This window comes from Serinus canaria, chromosome 3, assembly GCF_022539315.1.
Source record: "Serinus canaria isolate serCan28SL12 chromosome 3, serCan2020, whole genome shotgun sequence".
NCBI lineage: Eukaryota > Metazoa > Chordata > Aves > Passeriformes > Fringillidae > Serinus > Serinus canaria.
This window is the reverse complement of record NC_066316.1, coordinates 105,376,942-105,402,997: the sequence shown is the minus strand read 5'-3', so window position 1 is coordinate 105,402,997 and position 26,056 is coordinate 105,376,942.

The window sequence follows — 26,056 nt, the reverse complement described above, 5'->3', positions numbered from 1 at the left end:
TTCTTCACATCTCTCTTGGATCTCAGTCGCAGATAACTGCCCTCAAAGGATGCTTTTCCAACAGCTTCATATTCTTTATCTGTAGAAGTAGCAGTAGCTCTTTGGTTCTTACACCAATGACAATAATAGACTGATTATGTCTCTTCTGCCATCCTGTACTTTGCACCTTCTATAATGCTCCTATTACCATGATCAGCACTTTTATCAGGGGACAGATGAATTTCTTGTATTTATGACTGTTTACTCTGCATGGCTTTTTTTTTTTTTCAGAGAGCAGAGACTTGCATTTCCAGTTTATTCACCTTCTCATACCTTCAAAGCTGTAAGCCATGTTCTATCAACCATAAATGCACTTGATTCCTTGGAGTACATGCTCTGAATTTACAACGGTGTGGTACAGAAAAGTCTTTCGAGACATTAATTTCGTTATTCAGTTTATTCTACTTGAATTATGAACCAAGTAATAAATCTACATTATTTATCTGCACTGGTGATTCCCAGCCAATTGTGTAGGCTACACTTTGAGGCAGCTGTCTTCGATGCTGTGTCTATTAAAAGATATTACAAAGTTTTTCTTTTCCCTGACTGAAGAGTTTATATTGCTTGAGAGATCTTGTTCAGACTTTCAATTGCATGTATTCCTATAGTGTCTTTAAAGTTGTGTAAGCAACTTCTCCATATCCAAGCAGTGTGTAGCTTCTCATGACAGATTGAAATCTCATTAGAAGTTTGGCTTTTCGAGACCTGAATCTTCTTCAGAGGCAAGAAACACCATAAACCTGGGATTATGAGTGGCTAGGCAGTGATTATTACAGAGCTTACTATAAAAATTTAGGATTTTGGGCAGTTTTTCCATCAGTCTCCATCAAGAAGATTAGACATGAAGAAATGGCTGGCAAATTAACAGTAGCTAGGGGGAAGAACTCATGTGGAAAGGGAAAAGGACAGTTTAGAGGCTGTTCAAGTTAGATCCTTGATTAAATCTCCCACATAAGACCTAATAAGTAGCTGTAGTTCTCTGACCTCTGAGGATAGCCATTGGAGGATGGGTAAATTATAGGCCAGTTAGGTGATCATCCATTACCAGGAAGATATTGGTGAAACTAATAGAGCCAGAAACCTAACAGTACGATAAGCACAGCATCAGCATAACTTGAGATCAAATTATATCCAACAAAAATAATTTGCATGTATAATTAGGAAAAAAACCAGTGACCAGGAGAGGAGATATTATGTAACTTGACTCTAATGAAAATTGATCTGTCTAACAGGACACTCTTAGTAGCAAATGGGGTTTATAAATCTGCCATAAAGTGAGAGCAAAACTTCTGGGGATAAAAAATAGATTAAGGGATTAAGGGCCCATTCTCAAAGTGAAAGAAAGACTGCTTGCTCTAGGGATTGTCCTGTCTTGGAGTGTACAAAATGGTTTCATTATTCACCTTGCAAGGTGGAAGGGGGAGGAGAGCTGTAATATCTGCAGACTCTACCAACAAGTAAGGGGATTGTGAGGGGGTGAAATCTGAGAGACTGAAAGCAAGATTCAAAAAGATTCATGTGTGTCTTGACATGCTGAAGAAAAAGTCTCAGGGAAAAATACGACACAACTCCTCTGTGAGGAGAGGTGCAGAACACTATCCTGAGGAATAATTAATTGCATACATATAAGAAAGAGAGCGCTCTTGGCAAAGCAGAAGTTAAACAGACGCCACTGAATCTTTAACTGAATGTGAGTGAAGAAACTCATGCTGTGAAAAGTAAGCCACATACTAGAGTATATGGCAGACGTACTCTAAGTTTTACTCCTTCTGCTTTACTCAGCATTCATAAGACCTTGTTCTGTTCCCAGTTTTGAGCAGTGCACAGTAACAGATGGGCCAACTGGAGGGAGTCCAGCAGAGCGAGTGCTGGTAATCCACAGATGTAGAAAACATGACCTTTAAGGTGAGATTGGAGGAATTTGTTTTGCTTAGCCTAAAGATGAAAATACTGAGTAGGACATGGTAACAGTGCTTTCTTGTACTGCCAGCAAAAGGAAAGAAATAATCACTTCCCTGTGTCCACAGACATGACAGGAAATAATAGCTGAAAATGTAGCATGGGTTATTGAGGTAAGACATTAGATAAAAGCATGACACTCTAATGAAAGAACAAGTCTCTGTCTGGAATGATTTAGATATAGCAGATCCTGACTTTGGACCAGGGCTGGATAAGACAAAATTCTCAGCCAGAGATATGTTCCTTTGTGGTGAAAGCATTACTGCAGCAAATGAGGCATGAAGCACCTTGCTGTCCCAGAAGTCACACACTTGAAATGAGGCACAAAATAAAATGTGAGCTAAAAAGTTGAAAGGCACTGGAATACTTGATGGCAAGGGTCCTTTCAAAGCCCTCTTTCACTGACTTTAGAGTAGGTCTTTACATAACTTGATTTGGAGTGCTTATCAAACCAGATTTTCTTTTATGACAAAGTAACCCACCTGGTTGATCAAGAGAAGCCAGTTGATGGAATCTCTCTGGATTTCAGTAAATCTTTCTATATGTCTCTCACAGGATCCTTCTGGATAACACGACCAGCACTCAGCTGGATAAACTCATCATGCCATGGGTGAGCAACTGGCTCATGGGTCGGGCATGAAGGGTAACATCAGACTGGTGACCTGTCAGTAGTGGGGCTCCACAGGGCTCCATCCTCAGCCCTGTGCTCTGCAGCAGCTTCATTAATGACCTGGATGCAGGACTGGAAGGGACACTGAGCAAGTTTGCAGACAAAACAAATTTGGGAGGAGCTGTTGACTCCCTTGAGGGCAGAGAGGCCTTGCATAGACACCTTGACAAATTAGAGGGCTGGGCAATCACCAATGATATGAAGCTCAATAAGACAAAGTGGTGGATTCTGCACCTGAGATGGGGCAACCCTGGATGTACAGACAGTCTGGGGAATGTGATGTTGGAAAGCAGTGCCACAGAAAGGGACCTGAGAGTCTTGGCTGTAGCAAGTTGAGCATGAGCCAGCAGTGCCCTGGCAGCCAGGAGGGCTGGTCCCTGTCCTGGGGGCCATCAGCCAGCCAGGCAAGGCAGGGGATTGTCCTGCTCTGCTCTGCACTGGGGCTGCCTAACCTCGAGTGCTGGGGGTAGTTTTGGGTGCCACAAGATAAGAAAGGTATTAAGCTGTAAGAGGGCATCCAAAGGAGGGCTATAAAGATGGTGAAGGTCCCTGAGGGGGAAGCCATATGAGGAGTGGCTCAGGACACTTGGTTTGTTCAGCCTGGAGGAGATTGAGGGGGGACCTCCCTGCAGTTACAACTTCCCTGTGAGGGGAAGAGGAGGGGCAGACATGGATCTCTCCTCTGTGGTGACAGTGACAGGACTTGAGGCAATGGCCTGAAGTTGTGTCAGGGGAAGTTTAGGCTGATGTTAGGAGAAGATTCTTCCCCTAGAGAGTGGCTGGGCACTGGAGCAGGATCCCCAGGACAGTGGTCACAGCACCAAACCTGACAGAACAGAAGTAGTGTTTGGACAAGGCTCTCAGGCACGTGGTAGGATGCTTGGGATGTCCTGTGCCGGGCCAGAAGCTGGACTGGATGATCCTTGTGGATATCTTCCAACAGCATCTTTTGTCTTTCTGTGATTCTGTGAAAAGTGCCACATAAAATAAATAAAATAAATAAAACCATTGTGAGACACAGTTCGTTTTCTGGCTGCACATTCCCTTTTACTGAGGAAAAAGGAGGACTGGACTGGAATACTTCTTGCTTCTCTCACCTTTAAGTTGTGCTAATTAGGCTCTTTTATGGATTCCAGAAATTTTAATTTTGCTAACCAGCTTCAAACCCCAATGATTAGATTCTGACACTTTTGATATTTTTCTTTTCAGAATATGTGTGCAGATGCAGTCTCAGCCCAAGGATGAGAAATGTAATCCCTAGAAAGAATATTTTAGAGAGAATATTTAAGAGAGAATATCAAATAATATAATGCTATTGTTATGCTATGGCTATTATGATGATATAAATATTCTGTTCTTAATGCAAATTTATTAATTTTCTCAGCTTTTGTTTAAAGAAAGTTTTTTACTTAGACTTCTAAATACACTGTTTTCTGTAGGGTTGTGCTGAACAACTACCTAAATTACAACAAATACTTTAAAGCTGCATATAGTGAAGAAAAAGTAAGCCATTGTATCCTGTTTGCCAAAATATTGGTTTATGCTAGGCAGCAAAGATGAGCACAGTGACTGATAAATGATTCTTCCGTATAAAATTAGGATGTATTTTAATAGATTAATTTTTTGTAAATACTTTTGCATAAGGGGAATGGTACATGCACAAACAGAATGTAATAAAGCTGCTCTTGGAAATGCTTGGAAATACAAAGATAGTTCTGTTAATGAGCAGGAATCCAGCATAAGAAGAAATCAGGTAACAGTGACTCATTAGCAATATTTTCTTTAAGTTTATGACTTTTTCTGTTGCATATGTCTTTCCATATGCCCATTTCTCTGTTCCCCAGACATGGCCTAGGTTATATAGGGTTCATATGAAAAACCCATTCAGTCCTATATTCATATAAATCAAACTAAATAGCTTTTCTAATGCTTTAAATGAAGTGCTGGTAATCTGTTTGTAGTCACTCATATGGGTTTAACATGGATCTGTAACTGTTCAGCTTGTTCTTACATCTGTTTCTGCAATTTAGGGAGAACATCTTCTTGTGCTGTATGTGAAAATCATTTCCTATAAACAGAATGAGCCATGAGCTCTCTATTATGGGGCAATCATTTGCAGAAGGAAGAAGAAAAGACATGATGGCTTTTAGGTAGTTTCATGGTGAATTCATGAGGAGTCAGTCTTTTATTTCCAAGGTTGTAACTCAGAACAGCATTAACACACCTAAAACAACTCAGATTTTACTCACTAGATTGCTCATTTCCTCACAGTTCAAATCAAGTTGTTTTGTCCCACAACCTTCAAGGGCAGTATGTATACAATTAAGGGTTGGTTTATGAGAAAATATCACTGCTCCTAGACTATTTTACTTTCCCAATGGGTTCTTCAAAATGTGATGTTCCATGCTGTCTCTGAAATCTATAAGCTGTAACTCCACTATATACTCACTTGCTACTTAGAAATTGAATTTTTCAGACCATTCCTAGTGTGGTGTAGATGTTACTTTTATTCAGCCAGCAGGCTGAATGAACAAGTGAAATGGACTTCTACTAATATGAAAATCTTTAATTGAAAAAGCTGTCACTATTAGAGCAGATTATATTTCTTTGTGCAGAAAGAAGTCTTTTTCATTTTCTCTTTCTCTAGAAGCACAGAAAAACATCTGTCCAGCAGGCAAGTGATTATGAATCACTTTTAAAAAATTCTCCTAATAAATAATGTATTTACACTTGGCATATATAAAGTCTTGAATTTTTTTTTATTCTATACAATTTTTGAATGCTGCACAAAGAAGTGGTAGCACAAGTAATGATCCAGAGTCCAACTTCTGACTGCTTCTGTGTGCTCTTTTGCCATTGATGCCAACACACTGCATCAATTTTCAAATAGCAGAATTAATTCTCCCCAAAATTAGATGATGGTGCAAATCCTGGGGATGCAATCTGAGAAAGGAGTGGTAGCTGTTATCAGTGCTGGTGTGAGATCATCTTGCTGTGTGCTCCTTGATCAACTATACCCAGAGACTGTGGTCTAGAGACCTGAGTTTTGTTATGCTGGTAAAAAATCTGAGCTGATTTAACAGAAACTGAATTTAAGTTCCAGTTGCAGTAATTCACATAAGAAGAATAATACTTGGAGGCACAAGTCTATAATATCATCTGTTTTCTTGAAGAATTCTATTTATTTTGTGCTCAGCCCATTTCCCTTTTTTTTTTTTTTTTTTTTTCATAGCAAGGATATAATGCAGACTCCCATAGCTTAATAGTTTTCCCTTAACAGCCATCTCAGGACACAGATGATTTTGAACACCTCTGGAATTTTAGCACGCAAGTTAGATGGATTTGTTACAATGTTCAGCAGTAAAATAGCTAACAATGCCCCATTGAAATGGAGGTAGTTAGTTTTCAGGCTTAACATTTTTTTGGAAAGTAAGGGAAAAGTCATATCCTCAGAGCTGTAATTTCAGGTGTTTATCTTTGCAATGTCCCATATTTCGCTCTCATGTTTTCACAGTCATGGAGATTACTGGTTTCATAATAATACAAAGTAAGCTGGAACTCCTCTATAGGAATGTATAGCAGAGCATGGCTAATTTTGTGGATGGGGCTCTGCAGAGCATAGCTCAGGCTGGGAATAGATGTACTTTTTTCAGCCCAGCTTTGCTTGTGAGGAGATTACTGTACATCAGTGCTGACTTGCTCTTATTTTCTAGCAGAACTGATTGTGTGGGTGCTTCTTCACCCATTTCAGTTACACAAAGTCATAGTAGCTTAAGTAATGGGAATAGGTTATGGTTAACCCAGTTTATTTTGTTGTTGGTGGGTTTTTTGTTTGTTTGTTTGGTTTTTTTTTTTTAATTTTTAAAATCAGAATGGGTCAAGGAGTGACAAGAACTGACTTGTGGAAGCTGTGACTTTTGCTATGGCAGAGACACAGAAGACAGGCAGTGGACCAACCTGATTTCCAGAGTGTGCATTGATATAACACTTTTGAACAATTTTGCATGTGACGATGGGAGAGCTCCCTGTCTGCTTCTCTAGATGCTCTGTCTGCAGCAGGAACAAGAAGTGAAATTTCACTAAAATGTAGCCTCTGCTTGAAACCTCAGGACAGACACAGATCATTCACCTTTTTCATCACAGAAGACATGCTGAGCACAGTGCTGAGGAGAAGTGAATGATTTCATTCATTTACATGCTCCAGGACAAGTGTTGAGATTACAATTATAAAATTAGGGTAGTGAAAGACTTTAAATGAAAAGAACAGAAAAATGTTAACAAATGAAGTGATGAAAAAAATGATATGGCAAGTGAAAATATGCTCTAACAATAAACAAAATATACAGTTACTCAGACCAAAAAACATGAATGGTATTTGTACAGATCTTTACTGGAGTCAGAACCCTAGTAGCAATTGTAGAGTATCCTCGATATCCTTAAGTATAAATACACAGGAAAGTTTGGTCATATTCTTTAGATATTCCTTTGGTAGGTGCAGTGAAATGATATGGTTAGGAAAATGGTCTACATCAAAAATTCTTGAAATAGAGAATGACAGCTGAATATTTAAAGTACTGTACTTCTTGACACTTGAGAAACAGACCAACACAGCACATGATCTACTTCACAAGCAGTTTTGGATAGTAAAACAAAGCAAAGTAATTCCAGACTAGATTTTTTCAATGACTAGTAAGTCTGCTGAAAAAATGGTATTTGTGAGAGACTGAAAAATCATCTAACCAGACAGAAGTCCCTTTCAGCCTTTAGCTGAAAAGAATGGAGAAAATTAAACCTGGGGAAATGCTTTGCCCTGATATTTTGAAATAGAATAGCTCCGTGTGGAAAGGATGACTTTTTTCCCCCTACATTTTTAAAAGAATTATGTGACAGTTATAAATATGAAGCTCAAATTCATTCTGCAACCATGGTGCAGCTCAGGCCTGTTGCTGTGCAAACCCAGTGCACTTTAGACATGAGTTCCCTGGGTGTCCCAGGAACTCCTCATCCAGCTGCACAGATTAGATAAATAGGCTGATCTGAATCAGTGGAGAGACTCAAGACGAGGTGAACCTAACCCCTAGCCTGGTTCACCACAAAGCATCTGATTATCTGGCTCAGGAAGTCTCCAGGTGGGAATTTCAGCCTGTCTTTTCCCAGCAGCTCCAAGTATGCTTGGACCAATCTCTATGCTCAAATGTGCTGATTAACACTGAAAGTGGAGAATCTGACCATTCCTGAAGCTTCTTGAGGCGATTCCTGGTGCAGAATTGATCAAATTGAACATCAATAAGAGATTTCAAACCACCAGTGAAAACTCCTTCAGTGGGTGCAGAAATGGTCATGTCGTCTCTTGCATATGGGAAAGATAGGCAGGTAAGAGATTTTTTATGTAGTAAGACCACAGGTTAAGTGGGTGAAAGAACTGAGTATCAGAAAAGAGGTTTGGAGACTTTCACTCTGAATAGCTGAAGGTGACATTGCAAGGACCCTCAAAATTATATCACCATCCAGGCATTGACTAACCATCCTAAGATGTTTGGTTCCCCTTGTGAACATTGCCTTGTTCCAATAGATACAATAGTTTCAGATTCTTTTAAAGGTTCTGTCTGTGAATGTTCAATAATTCCTCATTTATAACTCCGCTAAATAGCAGGGGGGAAAAGAAATAAAAAAGCTAGGCAACAGTAGACAAAGTGTCTTGGCCTTATTCCAATCCATTTTCTTAGTTTTCTCCCCTTTCCCAAAACCAAACAATTGTAGAAACTCAAATAAAATGAAATCCCAATCTTATGGGAATTTTTAAAATTAGGTTCTAATTCTCCATCTATCTCCTGTTTCTGTTTCCACAGTTTGTGCTCTCAGTTGATTAACACAACTCCCCCCAAACTTTCAAATCTTTCTGTTAAATAGCTGGGCTTAAATAGAGTAAATTCTACATGCAAAGCTGGGCATTTGATCATAGGTTTTGTGGTTTTATGTCCAGTGTCATTCTGTTCACTAAAGGGTGAATAACTGTATCCATATGTCACTTTTAGAAGGTCAAGAGGAAGGTCAAGGGCTTCCTCCAGGAAGCCATATATTCACAAACCAGGTATTCATAAACATTGCTGTCTCCTGGCACTTTTGCCTCACCATAACCCATCCTAATCATGGTAATTGCAGCACTTGAGAAAATATCCCACAGATGTGACCTATTCCATTGTGAGTTTGTTCTACACATCCAGCATATTACATTTAATAAAGTTGGATAATATAATTTAACCAGCTGTTGGTTATATTTGGTTATATTGAGCACTGGAGAAAAAGAATCTGTTTCATAGGATGCAGCAGAGGAAATGAGAGAAGGAAGTGGCTAAAATTTGTAGATGCTTTCCAAAAACTGGACAGGCTCAATCCACCTTCTCTGGGGTCCAACACCTTGGCTTCCCAAGGGTGCAAATGCCAGGCAAGGTAACTGCTTGGGATGTGCTGACTGATGCTTTTTACTGACTACAAATACAGCTCTGTCTTCCTGCAGGATCTCTTTCGTGAGCTCTTGCTGCCAACATCTTCTATTTAGGGAGACTGGGAACTGACAGCAGGATACTGGGCAAATGTTTGACCTAGTTGAATTACTCCTAGGGGTCCAAGAATTGTTAAGAGAAAAAGCACATTATCAAGTACAGCAAACCTTTTCAGTCCTACAGAGTCAGCACACAGAAAAAAGCCATATGGACTTTTCAGCTCATGGTGATCAGGAAGGACCTTAGGTACTTATGTCTATAAAATATTCCAGGGTTTTTCTCAGCCTAAATTGCTTAAAAACTGTTTGGGCATAGGTAACTAAGACTTCAGTAAGACAGGAAATATAAACAAAAGCCTCTTCAGCCCTTAAAATATGCCTCCAAAATAACAAAAAACTGAGGCAGCAAATGAACCCCAGCTTTTAGGCTATAATTCACTCTGCTCTTACCCAAAAGTAACTAAAGCAAAAATCAAAGTCAGATCACATGTAACTACTTTTTTCTTCCCATGTGCTTTGGTTTTATTTAATTCTTACTCAGAAAGCTGCTGTGAAGAAAGTGAGAGAACAACTTGTGATTTACACCAGGTAATTGTAGCTGCTGCCCCACTGCTCTCTGCACAGTATTCCTCAGGCCCTGTGTGGATGAGGAGGAATTCCTTTCTTCCTTGCATTCCTATCCCAGACCTGGCTGTATATCAATGACTGATATTATCTGTGCATAGCTTTCTATTTACATTTATATCCTCTAAAGCCAATGAAAAGCTTGAACAATACCAAGTGCACACTGTAATCAGCATGTAAAGCTTGTTGTGTGTCCCAGGATCTTTGGATGAAAAGCTTTCTATATGCATCATTGCTATTAGTTTTTCCTGCATCATTTGCCAAGATAAATACATAGTGTTGTTTAGCACAATGTGCTGGAAACTTCTGACTTGCAAATTAATCTGAAATGTAGAACCACATAAAAACATTTTATGCATCTAGCACTGATGATTTAATTTTTGCTCTTGAGAAACAGTCGAAAAGGAAAGTTAGCAATACATATACACAAGTTAAAAGAACACATGTAATGAATTAGAAATCATTGCCTTCAGTTAGACATTGATTGTCACTATGGAGCAGTGACTATGATGGGAATTAAATTAGATTAACACTGCCAACACAAAAAGCTTCTATTGCTGATAAAAAGAAAATATCAGGACCTTTCAGAAAGCAAAGGCAGGTTCAGCCATAAAAAAATATTGTAGAAATCTAATTCTAGTACTTTTCATGGAGCTGAGCATGTAATGTCTGCTCACATGTAAAGATACCCTCGAGGAGAAAAAGCAGGAGGAGGTACTTTATGTTTATGCTTTAGGTTGTCTCTGTGGAAGGAAACTGAAGAAGTTATGAAGTTGATTAAACTTAAGTTGTGGTTGGCAGTTATGCACAGAGCAGGAATGAAGGTTGATGCTTCAAGGTCTTTCTGGTAGAAGAGATGATATTTTAAATAATTTTTATATATTCCACTTTACTCAGAGGTGTCACGCTGTAATATGTTACACTCTCTCATGCCGTGTTAAGAAATTTCAGGAGATCCACATGAGATAATATGGAAAGAAATCTGAGACACATTATTGTGAGGAATGGCCCTTTAGGCTCTGTGAGACAAAGTGGGTTTACATTCTGGGAATTTCTGCAAACTGTTTGCTGTGTTCTGTATTCTACCCCTGTGAACTAATAAGATGGGAAACAGCTCTTTTTCCCTTAAGTCCTGTTGCTTTCAACTGTCACAGAGATTCTCCACCCTTTTTCCAGCCTTGGCTCCTCACCATGAACAATGAGCCCCTTGGGCAGCACCAGTCCAATGCAAACTGATTGTGGACCCTAACTATGGGTAGGGAAAACAAAGGGCAAAAGCCCTTGTGCACTGCCAGTCACTGCCCCTGACTCTGGCCAGGTGGCCTCTTTGTGGCCTGCTCTCTGCACTGGATGAGAAGCACCTGCTGTCCCTGGAAGGGGGTATTTGTTCTGAATGCAGACCATAACATACAGCAGGAGCAATGCCCCAGGGGGACCCCCAGAGCTACATCCCGTGAAACCTAGCTGAAGAGCTGCTGTTTGTGCTTGCTTTTCCTTTTTGGGTCAAGCTCTTTGGGGAGATGCACAGGACATCTGCTGAGTCTGTGCTGGGTGGTGTAAGTGTGGGAACACTTTCCCTCAGTCCCCACAGCTGAACATGCCCATTAGCACAGCAAGCCCACACAAAGACTGGACCTGACCTCAGGGGTCCCTGTTTAATTTCCTTGTTTTTCCTTCCTCTCTCTCAGTGGTTTATTTTCTCATAAATGCTCTGACTGCTGGGGTCAGTAGATAGAGTCTTGCAATTACACAGACTTTGTTCCTCATTTTAAACAATTGCCAGCCCTTTAGGAGCCAGATTTGTCAATATAAATCATTGGAGTTAAAAGTTCATGAAATGGTGGGGAGATCTTTTGTGTGTGTGTTTCTAAGAGAAGGATTTTCCCTCTAAAGTGGAACAAGTAGGAGGATGTGAAAACTGGAGAGGAGACACCTGGCAAGTCTCCTGCCAAGCTTGCAGCAAACCTGCCAAGTCCTGTTCCCCAAGACAGAGACTCAATAGTTAACCTCAGCAAGGTACCCCAGATGCAAATATCCATTTCACTGTTTCTATTCTTGTGCTCCCATAACTTTGCTATTATCAGGATGTAATTGTTGTTTGGATCTCAATAAATCCATAGAATGAGTAGTAAATTTTGCAGGGGACTACTTTGAATTAACTTTAATTATTTGAAACCAGTTTATATTGTAACATAGAGGTCTAAGCCACTCCCTGCAAAGGTTAATAGGTGCCTCAAGCCAGGAAAATGGTCATTGAGTCGGCCTTCAGTGACCATACAGCTTGGATAGACAGTTTTGAGCAGATCCCTTATTATTAGATTACTAAAGGTAAGATATATTTCACACAGCAGTAATTTCCTATAATTATCCATTCAACCTCCTTCATTGCTGACATGGAAAGAGCATAAAATGATGGTAGGATGTTTATTCCTTTATTCTCTTTTTTTTGTTTCCTTTTTTTTTTTTTTCCCATGGAGTGCTAATGAGGAATATGTTCCAGTGGTGGTGGTAACTTTTGAATACAATGGTTGCTGGAGTAAGATAAGCAAACCCACTTTTCATAGCCAGCCAGATACATCAGCTGGGAGGAATAGAAGCAATTTATATTCCTTAGATAAAAAATATTCTGTTAAAAACACTTCTGAAAGATATTTATATGAAACTTCTCACTGACAGAATCCTAGTCAAAAGTCTATTCATCTTTCCCTAAGAGAGGTATCTAAGATAGGGCAGATGAATCACCTTCTGGAGGTGCCTGTCTCTGAAGACTTCTATTCAGACATTTTTCTTTGTCTGTGTTGGGTGAGGTAAAGCTCTGGCAACTGCTGATTTTAACCCCAGTAATGAAAGTGGCTGGTGACAAACTAGAAAGAAGAGAGAAAGTAAAAGATGCTTTGTTGCAGGTGACATGAAAATGCCAGAATAAACTTAGAAATAATTAAAAATTAAATCCTACCACCTGGGAAATTATTCAAGAAGAGGTCATAGGTTTTCAGCTTCCTGAAGAGATAAAGCTAACTATTCTGGGAAATCTAACATTAGTAAGAGTTTTAAATGCCAGAAAAAAGATGTCCTTGAAGAACTCTATAAAAATTTTTTAAAAAAAGTAAAAAGAAAAAAAAAAAGAAAAAGAAACACTTCAGATTAGATTCTCATTTACACTAATTTTTTTTCTAGCATATTTGCAGAATGGACTAACTTTGCAGTAGGTGCAATTCCACCTTCTTTCCACTAATTACTAAAATGATGTCAATTATGTTTTTTGAGACTGGGCTTTCCTACTTCCCAAATAAGAAGCTGAAAATATGAATTGAATCTATGAATGAGCAAGTATTTATGAAGATTCACAAGAACTCAAATATATTCAGAAATTATAGCTGTCTTTTGTTACTAAATACAAACAAAACATTTTGTTTGTATTTAGTACAATGTAGTATAGTCTGTTCAACCTAAGCTGTCATCATGTAAGTGTTCCTCAGATGGAAACAAATGATTGTAGGTTCCAAATATTTTCATAATTATCCTCAAATAATATAACATTCAACAACATCCAGGATAATGTTTCAGTTCTGTGAATTTCTAGCCCAAGCAGCCTCAGAGACCACAAAGAAATAATGGGACACAGGATAAGAAATGAACACAGTTCAGCACTGATTTATTGCCTCCTATTTTTAACCTGGCTTCCTAAGAAATCAATGCCTATGCCTTCATGCTGTGTATGTGTGCAGGTATTAAATTGGGCTTACTGGACAATTTCAACTACACCTGTGTGGAAAGGAATCTCAACTACTGTAAGGCTGAGAGTAATCTCATGTAACTTTGGAGGGCTGAAAGTGTGGGTATGTCCCTTTCCAGGCTCCCTTCACAGGCAGTGAATCATCACTGTATATGGTGATCTATGTTATCTATTTTAGGCATTTACTGTAGGAAGGGACAAATTTTGCTGTTGAAAGAGGGATGCTCTAAACATGGCAAAAAACAAGCACTGAGGCTTCCTCCTAACATCTGTTTTCTGTGAGGGTTCTCCAATGTTTAATAAGAGCTGAGCTCATACTACATCACTTCAACTGGTGGAATTTTGTCGTTAAATTTGGATAGAAAACCAATTTAATCATAGAGATGAGCAATTTCAATAATTGTGGAAGAGGTTGTGTGGTCCAGGTGAAATGCCAGAGGGGTTAATGTTGTGGATCCAACTCTGCTATGCAACATCCTGGAGCAGGGTTGCAAGTCCTTTATGGTCTCTTCAGATCCCTGTCTCCTCCTGGAACTGCAAAAATAGTCCCAAATCCCCACTCCAGGGACACAGAGCCACTCATAGTCTCTCTGGTTCTTAAGTCCTCCTCCAATGTTCTTTATGAGGGTGGAGAATATCTTTCTGTTCATGTACACTGAGGTTTTCCAGTTTGCTGTCAGAAAATGGCTGTTTCACTATTGTTAGTGCTCATAACCTGCTTATTCTGAACATGGTTGCCCTTCTTGACTATCATCAGGTGGTTGCAAGGTTTGGCTGTTTCCTTGAATGCACTAAAGTTATTGAAATTCCCTTCTGTTCTGAGGTACAGGAGGTTGTTCAGCCCATTATATTATTTCATACACTTCTGCCTAAACAAAAGTTTGGTTAAAGTTTGTCCATTCCTACCAAAACATAAATTTGATTAAAGTTCTATTTTCACAGTTCTGCTAACTAGGCTTTACTCTTGCTATCTGCTATATGATGTCATGCTGATTTTTTCTCCCACTCCTGTACTCACCTGACCACCTTGGTCTCTTGCAGCCCTGCTTGATTCTCACCAAGCTTCATTACCCCAGGTGGTCAGGGAACTATTTGCCCAAGTAGGACAGCTTTAAAAGCAAGGCTTAACAGTTTCCTCAGAGGAAAGAGAAAGAGCTATCCCCTTTATAAACATTTCTTGCAGCCATTTATACAAAAAAGCTGCCAACGTGACTGTATAGGAAGATACAGAGGTACTCTTGTTAATGCTTTTAAGTGGTCTTCAATCATACCTGAAATATCTTTTCTCAAAGGCACTTGAATAAAGCTCATGACATTTTGACTCAAAAGCCTACATTATGAGGTAGTAATAAGGGTGCACAAGAGCTCAGTTAAAATCTGTCTCACTGAAATCTGTCAATGCAGTAGCTCTTAGGAAGATATGAGAGGAGTTGTTTTTATTGGAACTGCCCCAGTATACAACCTCTTCCTAAAGAGCCATTTAACATAATTTATTAATTATCTAGACTATGATGTGAGATGTCCCATAGACTGGTAGAATGGAAGAAACCTTAGGTGTTTCTCTGGCAAAACTAACTGGCATTCTGAAAAATATGTTTTGCTCAGGCTGTTTGAAGAAGTTCTTTGGCCTGGGTGAATGACAGCTGGGAGAAGGATTTGCATTCCCTGATCATGCTTCAATTCTAGGCCTGTGCAGAATTGTATTAAGCCAATGATTACAATCAAAGCTAATGGCTTTTGGACTTTACATGATTATCTGTAAGAGTCAAGGAGGAATTTTTCCCCTGCTGCCAAGTTTTTAGTCTTTTTTCATTTCGGTTTTTTTCCCCCCTCATAAGTAACAGAAATAAGCAGCAGCTGGGTATTGGATAGGTCACTGATTTGGTACAGAGAATTCTCACAGGTGTCTGAGTGGTTTATTTTCTCACACACTCAGAGTCTTATTTGTTTTGAGATGTGTAGTTGAGAAGGAAATTTGTCCTAGATTATTCTGAAAGGGCCTTTTTGCTTTACACTTTCTTCTTCACCTGCAGATATATCTTTTTAGTTGACACACAATAAGTTTTCTTCTTTCATGTGGACCTTGTCCACCTTGATCCCTACACTGTAATACCTCTCAGGTTTTTGAGGACTGAAACATTCATTATAATTAAATATGCAGATTATTGAGATAAAATATAAATTTCTCAGAGAGACCTGAAATCGGGTTAGGTGGCCTAATTGTTTCCCTTTGGCTTTGTTTTCTGTGGAACTGTAGACTCTACAGAATTTCTGCATGTTGAGAGTGAAGAAATTCAATCCATGCTCAAATTTAGTGGGGAACAATAGTTAATCAGATCTACTGATTTTCAGGAAAGCAATCCAAGTACTTCAGAATCTTGCCATTAAATCAGGCAGGGACTAAATTATACCAAATGTTGTAAATGAAGACATTTCTTTTGACTTAGTGAATTTTGGACGAGCTCCCAGGTCTTAAAACCCTATAGTTTTTGCATTATCCTGATCTTTGAAATAGGTAAAGTTTTTTAATGATGCCATTTTTGTTCCACATTGCAATTTCTGCTAGAGAACTAGTCTGGAAGAGAAAAATGATTAGAAAAGCTTCTTATTGATTGTTACCTCTAGACCTTGTTTATTTCTACCAAGTCAAAAATCCAACAATAGCGTACTCTCAATAGTGCAGCAGGTTCTTGTATTTGGTGTTCCATTTCATTGAAGATATGCTGAAATCACCCTTTTTTTTCCTAATGAAAATATTTTAACTACACATACTCAAAACATTACTGGAATAATTTTCCAAATGAATAAATTGTATCTTCTTCCTCATTGAACTTCAAATTTGAATTTGTATGTTTCTGCAATTTCCTGCCCTTTGTTTCAGTGACCCTCTTTCAACCTATCTTACTCACCGTAATTATTTGCCTTATCTGCCAGTGAGAACTCATCTTATTCTCAACTGTAATTACTTCATTGAGCATTAAAGTGAAAAGGCCATTTTCCTCTTGTTGTTCATCTTTTTCAGATGTCAAGTTATTTACAAAGCCTTTGAATTAGTGATGTTGTGATGAGAATTTTGGTAAATTATATGTGAGAGAATTAGGCCCATTATAATCTTGAATTCTCATTTGTCCTGAAACATTTTTTCTCTTCTCAGTTTTCTAGGCTTTGCAGGAAAGGTTTATTGCTGTTTCAAAGTGTTCTGCCTATGACATTCTGCTTAATGATACCAGGAGATGTGACCCAGCCAATGGTACATTTTTCTGACAAGCTACTAGGATTTCAAGTGTTTTGATCTCTTTCTTTTTTAAATACATGAAACTAAATTAATATGAATGTGGCTGTAAATTCTCTCACTCTTAACAGGACTTAAATCTTTGATTCCCCTCAATAATAAACAAAAAAATGTTTCTTTGAAGATACTCTTCTGAGAAGTATCTGAAATTTGCTCAGTTGTATCAATTTTATAAATTTATAGTATCAATTCTATAAATTTACATATACTCGGTGAAAAAAGAGTATACTTGAATTTTGGTCTCATATCTGTTATTTTGGATGCCTATTTCTGTCAGTTGGAAAGCTAAAAGGTTATGGAAAAATCTGTTTTCTGTTATTTAAGACACTGTGATTTTAGTCACTAGATTTATACCACTTAATTTTAAGCATGTTGTAGACATGTCTGTCTTATCTCTCTGACTGCTAAGAAGGAGCAGTTGACACCTCAGGGGTGAATCTGATCTCAGGTGAGAGAAATTGCTCTCTGGAGAAATTGCTTTATGCTGACCATAAAGAGAGCCTACAGCAGAAAGTATCCCTCCTTCCCAACTCTGCTGTGTGCTTGCATCTAGGTGGGATGAGTTTGTGTACAATGTAGGGAAAAATCCTTACCTACCCTTTATCTAGGACTATGAGAAAAGAATTTTCTCTGGAAAACCTAATTGACTTCTAGGAATAGTTATGTCCAGAGCACTGAAGAAGGTCCAAAAAGGCAAGTTACATTGAAAAAAAGAAAAACTTTTACTTTCTTTTAGCATATATATATGAAACTCATCTACAGGCAACTAAATGAAAATTACATGGTTCTGGTAATTTCAGTTATTGTCCAGTGCCACAAGAGATTTTTAACAGTCTTTACACGCAGGTTGAACCTTAAATTATGGACCATAGAGTTAAAAGACACTTGGTATAGAATAAAAGACACCTGCAAGAATTAGGTAAACTCACTAAATTTTGTTAAATCAAATGTGGTAATATTGTGTTTTGGTGCTTCAGACATGTCCTATCTGTTACTGACATTTCTTTGATGACCAAAGAAATTCTTGCCATCATCAGATTTTCTAACCTGGCAGTGGAAGGCTCCCAGCTACACCTCAAGAAAAAAGTAATTATTTGGCATAAGGGCTATTGTTTTCCTCTAAAATAAAACTGAAAAGTCACAGAATACTTTTGACAGTAAAAGATTTAAATATTTTTTTCCAAAGATCTTGGTGGTCCAGAAGCAGAGCTGTAGCTCTGCTTTGGAGTGAGCTTTGGAAGTGTCCTGCAGCAGTCCCTATATCCATTCTTCATTTCTACAGGCTGGGAAAGCCCAGTCTCTTAAAAATGCCCAGTCCCTCAGAAAAGGGGTATTTTCTTTCTCTAATCACAGTATAGTGTTCATTTAATATGGTACATAATTGCTGAACTGCATTTTACAGCTTTAGTCAACAGCATAGAATCACTTAGATTAAGTAAAGAGAATGATTTTGAAAGCTTTTTGAAATTCCCTAAAGACAAAAGAGCATGGACATTAAGGATGAGACCTATCCAGAGGAAAGTCTTTACCAAACTTCAGCAGATTTACCAATACTCCATGGTCTGAGTTTTCATATTGCATCAAGGTCAGACTAAATGTGTAGCTCGACAAACACACACACGTGAATTATAACGTAGCACCTGCCCTATGGTGGGCTGATCTTCAGAGGAATGTGCTAATCTGCTGCCACTTTTTAGCATTTTCACAATTTTCATTCCATCTGTCCCCCTGCTGTTTTTTTCACTGCAGTATCCACTCAGCAGCATTTCCTGGAGCAATGTTTTTCTGACGTTCCAATGTTCCATCACAGTCACGAGCACACATTGGGATGTGTTGAGCTAGCAAAAAATCATCAGGAAGCACAGCTGCTGGATTTTCCTGATACGCCTGGAATGTTGCAGAGTAACAAGAGACTTGGAAAGTTGCTTCCATAAATCAGCTTTTGTAACTAAGGCACATGGTTTTGGTATTCTTTTTTTCTTGATTCTTTACTTTGCAGCTCGCTGTGCTATGCAATCACTTGCTCCAAGGAAATCAATTAGTGCAATCAGCTTGGACTTTCTTTGTTCTGATGATGGATTTTTTTTTTTTTGAAACAGAGAATTAAACAAATGGAAAGAGTGGCCTGTTTTATATGAGAACTATGGCAAATCAAATCTCGGAATGTTTTTCCATTGTAATTTAAACTTAAATTTTGAAACAAACTGTAATCATAATTCTTTTATCTTTTGAACCAAAAAATATCCAAACATGGTGATTTGGACAAGTGACTAATAAAACAGATACTTTTTTTTTTGGCAAAAGTTCATAGTATTTTCAAATTCATAAAGGAAGATTATACAATGTTTCCTGATTGAAACAATAGAGGCTCCTAAGAATGTCCTTACAATTGCATCAATACATAGCCATGCTGAACGAAGTTCCATACTTAATAATACACTTCAAATACAGAGTTGAAAATCCAATTCTAAACTTAAAAAATTATTAGAATATATAATTTTTTTCAATTGCTAACTTTTTTTTCCTCTTTTTCAATTGCTAACTTTTTTTGTGTTAAATTAACGTAATTTGGTCTTGAAGGCAATTTGTTCAAGTGAGAAGGTTTAACCTCTACATAGTACTGATTTCAAACCATGTAATAAATGTTTAAGAGGAAATAGTAAGCTTTTATGCCAGAAATAGAATATTGGCTGGTCCGTGGTATTGGCTTGGAATTGACACTTGAGATTTTTAATCTACAGCTCACAGATTGTTTAATTTATACATTAGTGTAATGTTTGAGTGCCTTGCCACCACTAAGGGTTGGTAACTTTATACCTATATTCAGAAAGGGGAAAAAAATAACATTCTCACAGTTACAAACTGATTGCTTTCATCACATTTAATTACTTGCCTTAGCACTTGCATAAAGAATTGTATCTGGTGTTTAACTGGTTGGGTAGCTTACACCAACAGTGAGAAAGGACTGCAAAGAGAGAAGGTGCAGCAGCTGCTTGAAATGGAAATATTTAATTCTCTCCTGATAGTAAAATAAAGCTCAGCATGTTATTAATTTTTTGAAAAAAAGCAGAGTATCCTCTTCTGGAATACTTGTGCCATCTGTCTGGGAGTCCCAGTGCTGCTTTCAGGCTGTATTCTGAAGAAGAGACTGAAAAGTTTAAGTGGTCAGATGTTTGAAGGGAGAGTTATTGTACAAGAATAATTTGTACCTTTTGAACATACAAGCTTTTATTACATACATCCCTGTTTGTTTATGTTGTGGAGTAATGTGACATTTCCTCAATATCCTGAAATACCTGTGGCTGAAGTCCATTTTATATATGTGGATTGTATGTACTTGGACATCTATACACAGACATAGTCAAAATCTTACTGCTATTGCAAATAATAAAATCAATTTAAATGTTAAAATGGTATAATATCCTAATAAAAATTAATATTTTCTAGTTTTCTTTAAATAGTTCAAAAGAGTGAAGAATTCTCTTCCTCATTTTCCCCATGGAGACAAGAGTGAAAATCCTCTTGAGCCATCAGTGAGAGAAGTGAGCTTTCCCAAGAATCTGAAATCCTTTTCTGGCCTCTCTCGGGCTGAATCTGGGCTACAAAACATTAAGACATGAGAACTGCCAGTCAGGATGTCCTTGCCATGTATTCCCTGGAGTGCAAAGGAATACTGGGTGAAATGTTTTATTTTAAATCAAGTTATCTAGACTGGCACTGAAATTTTTGAGTACAGAAGTATTAACCTCACCTAGATGTGGCCTCAGCTGCATCTATTAATTCTGTTAAGTCAGAAGTAACTTAAGCTTGTTACAATCTGATATTTTCAGAAATGTTGAAATTAGCTTGATGATTGGCAGAAAGGCTTCATAACAGAAAACAAAAATGTAAGTGCAGCTGGTCTGGAGAACATATTATGCCTCTATCCATGTAAATTGTTCATTTATGTCAATATTATAGCATAATATTGGTGGAGACCTCTGTGGAATCTTCCACTGCTGCTGTGTATGATTTACTTTTTTTTTACATGCATGAAAATATTGTTGCTCAAGGGCAGAAAATTTGGCATCATTTTATAAACAAGCATTATAAACACCAAGAAAAGAGGTCATTTTATACCAAATTTAGCTGCTCATTTAGGGAGATAAAAAAAAAGAGTAAGTTCTTATCCATTAAAATCCTCCTCTGTTGTCTCAATCATTTGGGAGAAAGAAGTACAAGAAAACCATTGACTTTGCTGTTTCCTTTGGGAGAAGCACAGATGTGGAAGAACAATTTTTAACACCTAAGTGAGGCAGCTTATGAGCTGTGTCTAAGTTCTTTCAAAGCCTTCCAAAATACGGAGTACATTTCAACCCAATTCACATAATAACTCAGGCTATGATTCAACATAGCTTCTAAAAATGTAAGTAGTTCCTCATCTGTTTAAATTATATTTGTGCTATTCACTGTATTACTCTGGGGTCTTATTTCAGGTTTCACTTGTCTCATAATTCTTATATATAGATATTTATAAAAACTATGAGTTTTATTTCAGCACATTACAACTTGCTGTGTGGAAGCTTTATTTTTGAAAGATGTGATGGCAAAAGGCAATGACAGCGTAAGATTTTTCTCACCTTTCTCTACCATCTGGATTTGTCTGTGGTTTGGAAGGGCTGCCATTCCTTCAGGAGACTGATGTGGTCTGATACAGTCTCAGGGCTTGCTGGATTTTGCCCTGTTTACTGAGGTTGTGGCATGATAGCAAACAATGCCATTTTTTCCATGGTGCTTTTGAGAGCTACGTGTTCCCACTAGGGAAAGAAAGCTCTGAAATGCATCAGAGTGTCAAAAAAGCCAACTTTGTTCTTGTTCTTGCATGTGGTCTTAACTTCAGAGTCTCTAGTAGTCTCAAAGATGTTAAATTTTTATGTACATCTACATTTTTATGTAGATTTTTTGCCTGCTTTCTACTCTGCTGTAGGAATTGTGGGAGATGTAAATGATTGTAGAGAGAGATTGAAAATCTGAAATATTCCCAAACTGTTGATACCATTCCCCTCTGCCCTTCAACCAGGGTTGACTGCAACAAAGTGTAGCAAAAAGTGATTCTGCATGAAAAATAGAATCTCTTCATACTTTAGGATAAAAAGAAAAAGGTAGGTAGACCCAGTCTTTTCCAGGCACACACTGGGCACTCATTGCCTTGTTTTAAACCTGTGCCCTTCCCAAATGTCTGAGAGTCAATGCAAAGAGCACAATCAAACCCATGGCCACCATCCCCATTTCAATACAAAAGCAGACAAGGATTCAGATTTCAAACTCTTCCCTCCATAAAGCCAAGCTATTGACACCTCCTCCAGCATGGTAAGAAAACCCCCAAGAAGCTGGTAGGTCACTGCAGTATACATTTGCTGCAGAGAGGGTTGAGGATGAACATTTCACAGGTCTGGCATTATGGAAACCATCAGAGGCTGCTGGAATGTGTGTAGAGGCAAAACCATCTGACTTTCATATAAACCCAAGCAATCAGGCAGCACTGAACTATTTTTGTGGAAATAAAATATTATCCATTTATGAATTCCAGATGGGAAGGGACAGCTGTCGAGCTTATGACATCATTCCCCTTGACACTGGAGGACGGAAAGGAAAAACTGGGAGTCACATGTGAACTATGTCAGCAGTGATGACAGAACTGGGCAAAAGAATGTGGGGATGTTGGGAAAAGCTATTGGCATAATGGCTAAGACAAATAAGGTCAAGTGCACAGTAAAATGAAGGGGAAGCCACAGGACAGAGTCTAAGAAGTTACTGTGCAGAATATTATCTGTCATATTTTGTGTTCTAAACACAGAAGCCAAATATCAAGGTTATTAGAACATTTTATATGACAACAAAATGATTTATGATTTTTGTTATTTTCAAAAATACAAAAATCACTATTCTTGTTTCTATAAGTTTTGAGAACCTCATCAAGCCTTTTTAGATTACTTTCTAATTCCTCAATATCTAGTTAATTTCTTGATTTTTTTTGTTGTTCATTTGTGTTTGCAGGAGGGTTTTTTTTGTGTATGTGTGGTTTCTTTTCTTTTTTTAAACCTGTTAAAGAAAAGAAAGTCTTAGGACTGAAGAAAGCGATACATTTTTGAAGGCACGAGGGGATTCTGGAAATTTGTTTGCTCTTAATAGTAAGAGGTAAAAGACAGTCAAAGAATTTGGACCTGACATTAAAAATGAAGTAGAATTTTATGTGTCATCCTTAACCAATGGAAAATATTCTGAAGATCCTGGACAGAGTGGAATGTAGGAAAGATTAATATTTCTTGTAATTAAATTATGAGAAACTTAATAATGTTCTAATTGCAAAGGATTTTCTCAGAATAGCAAGAACTCTTGGATAACTTGTCATTTTGTAGTTGTATTTCAATGTCTAGTTCCCAAAGACAAGACTGGTGCAAGCGATGATTCAACGAAAACTGCATTTCTATGGAATAAGAAATGAAAGGAAGATAGGGAGAAGAGAAAACTTGGAGAAGATTGCTCTGCTGAATGCATTTTGACTTTGTCACTAAACTTCTGTGAGTGGCAGACCTTTAGAGATAAAACAGTGTATGAAGGTACCATCTGCAGGAACCGGGAGGTTGGCGGGTGTCTCTTATTGAGCTACAGGCATCAAAAGTGAGGCTGACAGCCCTAGATGCTGAATTTTAAGGAATACTTTTCTCCTGCAGGCACAGACAAATGGTCTCTTGCAATTGCTGTGTTGCAGGAAGGCACCTCAGAATGTCAGGCAAATCCTTGAGATTTTTTCTTTTCTCCTGTCTCACATCTTCCTATCAGCCTTTGTTTAACCCTCTCCACAGCTCACACGCTACAGTTTTTTAGCCTGGAATTGGCTGGGATTTCTTATGCTATTATAATACTATTTGAGAAGGTGTCAGAAAGGTGCTGTGACAGTTCTGTGTTTCATTTTCAGTTTAGGGCCACTCCAAAGCACAAACAAGAATTTTTGTCTTTTTAACAAATATTTTGAGGAATAAACACTGTGTCTATTACATACAAAACCTGAATATAGGGCACACATTTTTAAGTGATTTCAGATAGATTAGTAAATAATTTCTTGCTAAACACAGATAGGTTTTGTAAACAGCCAACAATACTATTTAAAAACACAAAGTAGTGCTTGCTTATGCCCACACTAATTTGTAAGGTTTACCAGAACTCTTCTGTCAAACACATAAGATTTCCTTCAGCTGCGGTACTTGCAGGTTTCAGGCCATATAATTTCTTACAGAGGCACCAGTTTTATCCAGTCATCAACCCCATCTCACAAACTCTGTAAATCTGCTGGTAAACTCCTTGGTCAACTTGCCATAGACCTCTCTGTTCTGTCCATGACACTGAACCACAGTGTAGCTCTGCAGAAATTCTCACCCACTTTTTTCTGCCTTAAGCCTGCCTGCCACATGCCACCATGTGCTGGGTCTCGTCTCAGGGTGATGATGGATGGTTCCAGGCGCAACTATGCTGAACTGTTTGTAATACACTGTCAAGATGGTTGTACTGTTGGTATTGTTGGTGCCCCAGCTTAGCTCATCATATAGATGCTGCCTTCTGGAAGTAAATTGTGCCAAGCTCTCATCAAGCCATAGCACAAGCGATATGCTGACAAGCCATGGTGGTGTCAAAAGTTGCTGATGACAAGTCATTTTAAGTAGTAGCATGATATGTAAATATATTGGCTGGTAAATCCGTGTTGTTGCCACACGGGACATCTAGAACGGTACCAGAACATTCAGGAGGGAAGATAATTACCATAATCAGAAGACGACTGATTTCTTCCTCCTTTTGGAATGATTTAATATTGGTGGTGCTCTGTCTCCATGATGCTGTGGTCCTGCTGTAATAACCATGTTTCTTCTACATGTGCCCCCAGCTGTTTCAAGGTCCTCTGACCCTTCCTGTTGATCTGTTTGACCATGGTATGGAGAGCACTGCTGAGAGTTACCTATTTTGCATTTCACAATTTGTTTGCAGGACAATGAGGGATTCAGAGATCTCTTGTTAAAACCCCCTTCACAAACTACCCAAGAATGCACACCAATTTCTTTGTCATATCCTGCCCCTGTGCTGGTAAGGAGATATCATATGTAAATATAAAACATTGTATGTAAATACAAAACAACAAATGTAAATACAAAACATCATATGTAAATGTGAAACATCATATATAAATGCTAAACATCACACTTTTCCCTACATTTGTAGATTCATGCTTCAGCTACTACTTCTGCCCAAGGATAGGAGAACAGATTTTGGCACCCCTGAATTCAGATTAAAGGTGGAGCTCGCCTCTTCACCTGCTTCCACAGTCAACTCACAATCTACTGCACTACTTGTCATATCCCAGAGGCAAATCTCCTCTCCAGCCTCTATTCTCCTTATAATATCTCCCACATATATGACACTTTCCTATAAGAATTTGTTTTTCCTGGGATGTAAATGCTATGACAGTTTGATATTTTTACCTGCCAGGACTACTGCAAAGGATAAGAAGGACTGATATAGTTCTTCCTATCAGACACTGAACCCCTAAAACAAACTACTAGGCACAAGAATACCTCTATGTTGCTGTTTATGAGAACTGTTTAGTAACAGCACCTGCAAGCAAAATATGTTGAGTATCGAGGCAGGTTACCCAGGTTATGGGTAAGCCCTGAAATCTAGGGGTGTATGTAAGAGCACCCCAGGGACTACTTGCTGCATGAGGAGACCAATAACCAAGAGAGAGTCTGAACAGGAAGGGCAGCTACTCTTAGAGGACCCAGACCTCATTATTTGTGAATCACAGTTAAGAAAACAGCTTCATAGAGTACCTGCTTGTTTCCTGGGACCATCTGGAATCCCTCAGAACCTGCTGAGATGAAACATATCCCCTTTAGACAGTAATGTGTGTCAGGTTTCCTGCAGTAATTGATAGAGAACACAAATACAGTTCTGGTTTGGCTGTTAAAAGCATCCTGGCTAAAACATTCCTGTGAGGGTGGGACTGGGGATCTGCCTGTTCAGCCATTTGGGCACAGTGGGAAAAATGCATTAGGTGTGTTCTTGTCCGTCTGGTACCATGGCCATGGTGACCTCTTTAGTGTTATTTATCCTGCCATTGTCCCCTGACATGATATGCCTAGATGCAGGTGTTAAAACAGTTTTCCTTCCTTTTTCTTTCCTTCTCCCCCATCTTTTGAGGGAGAA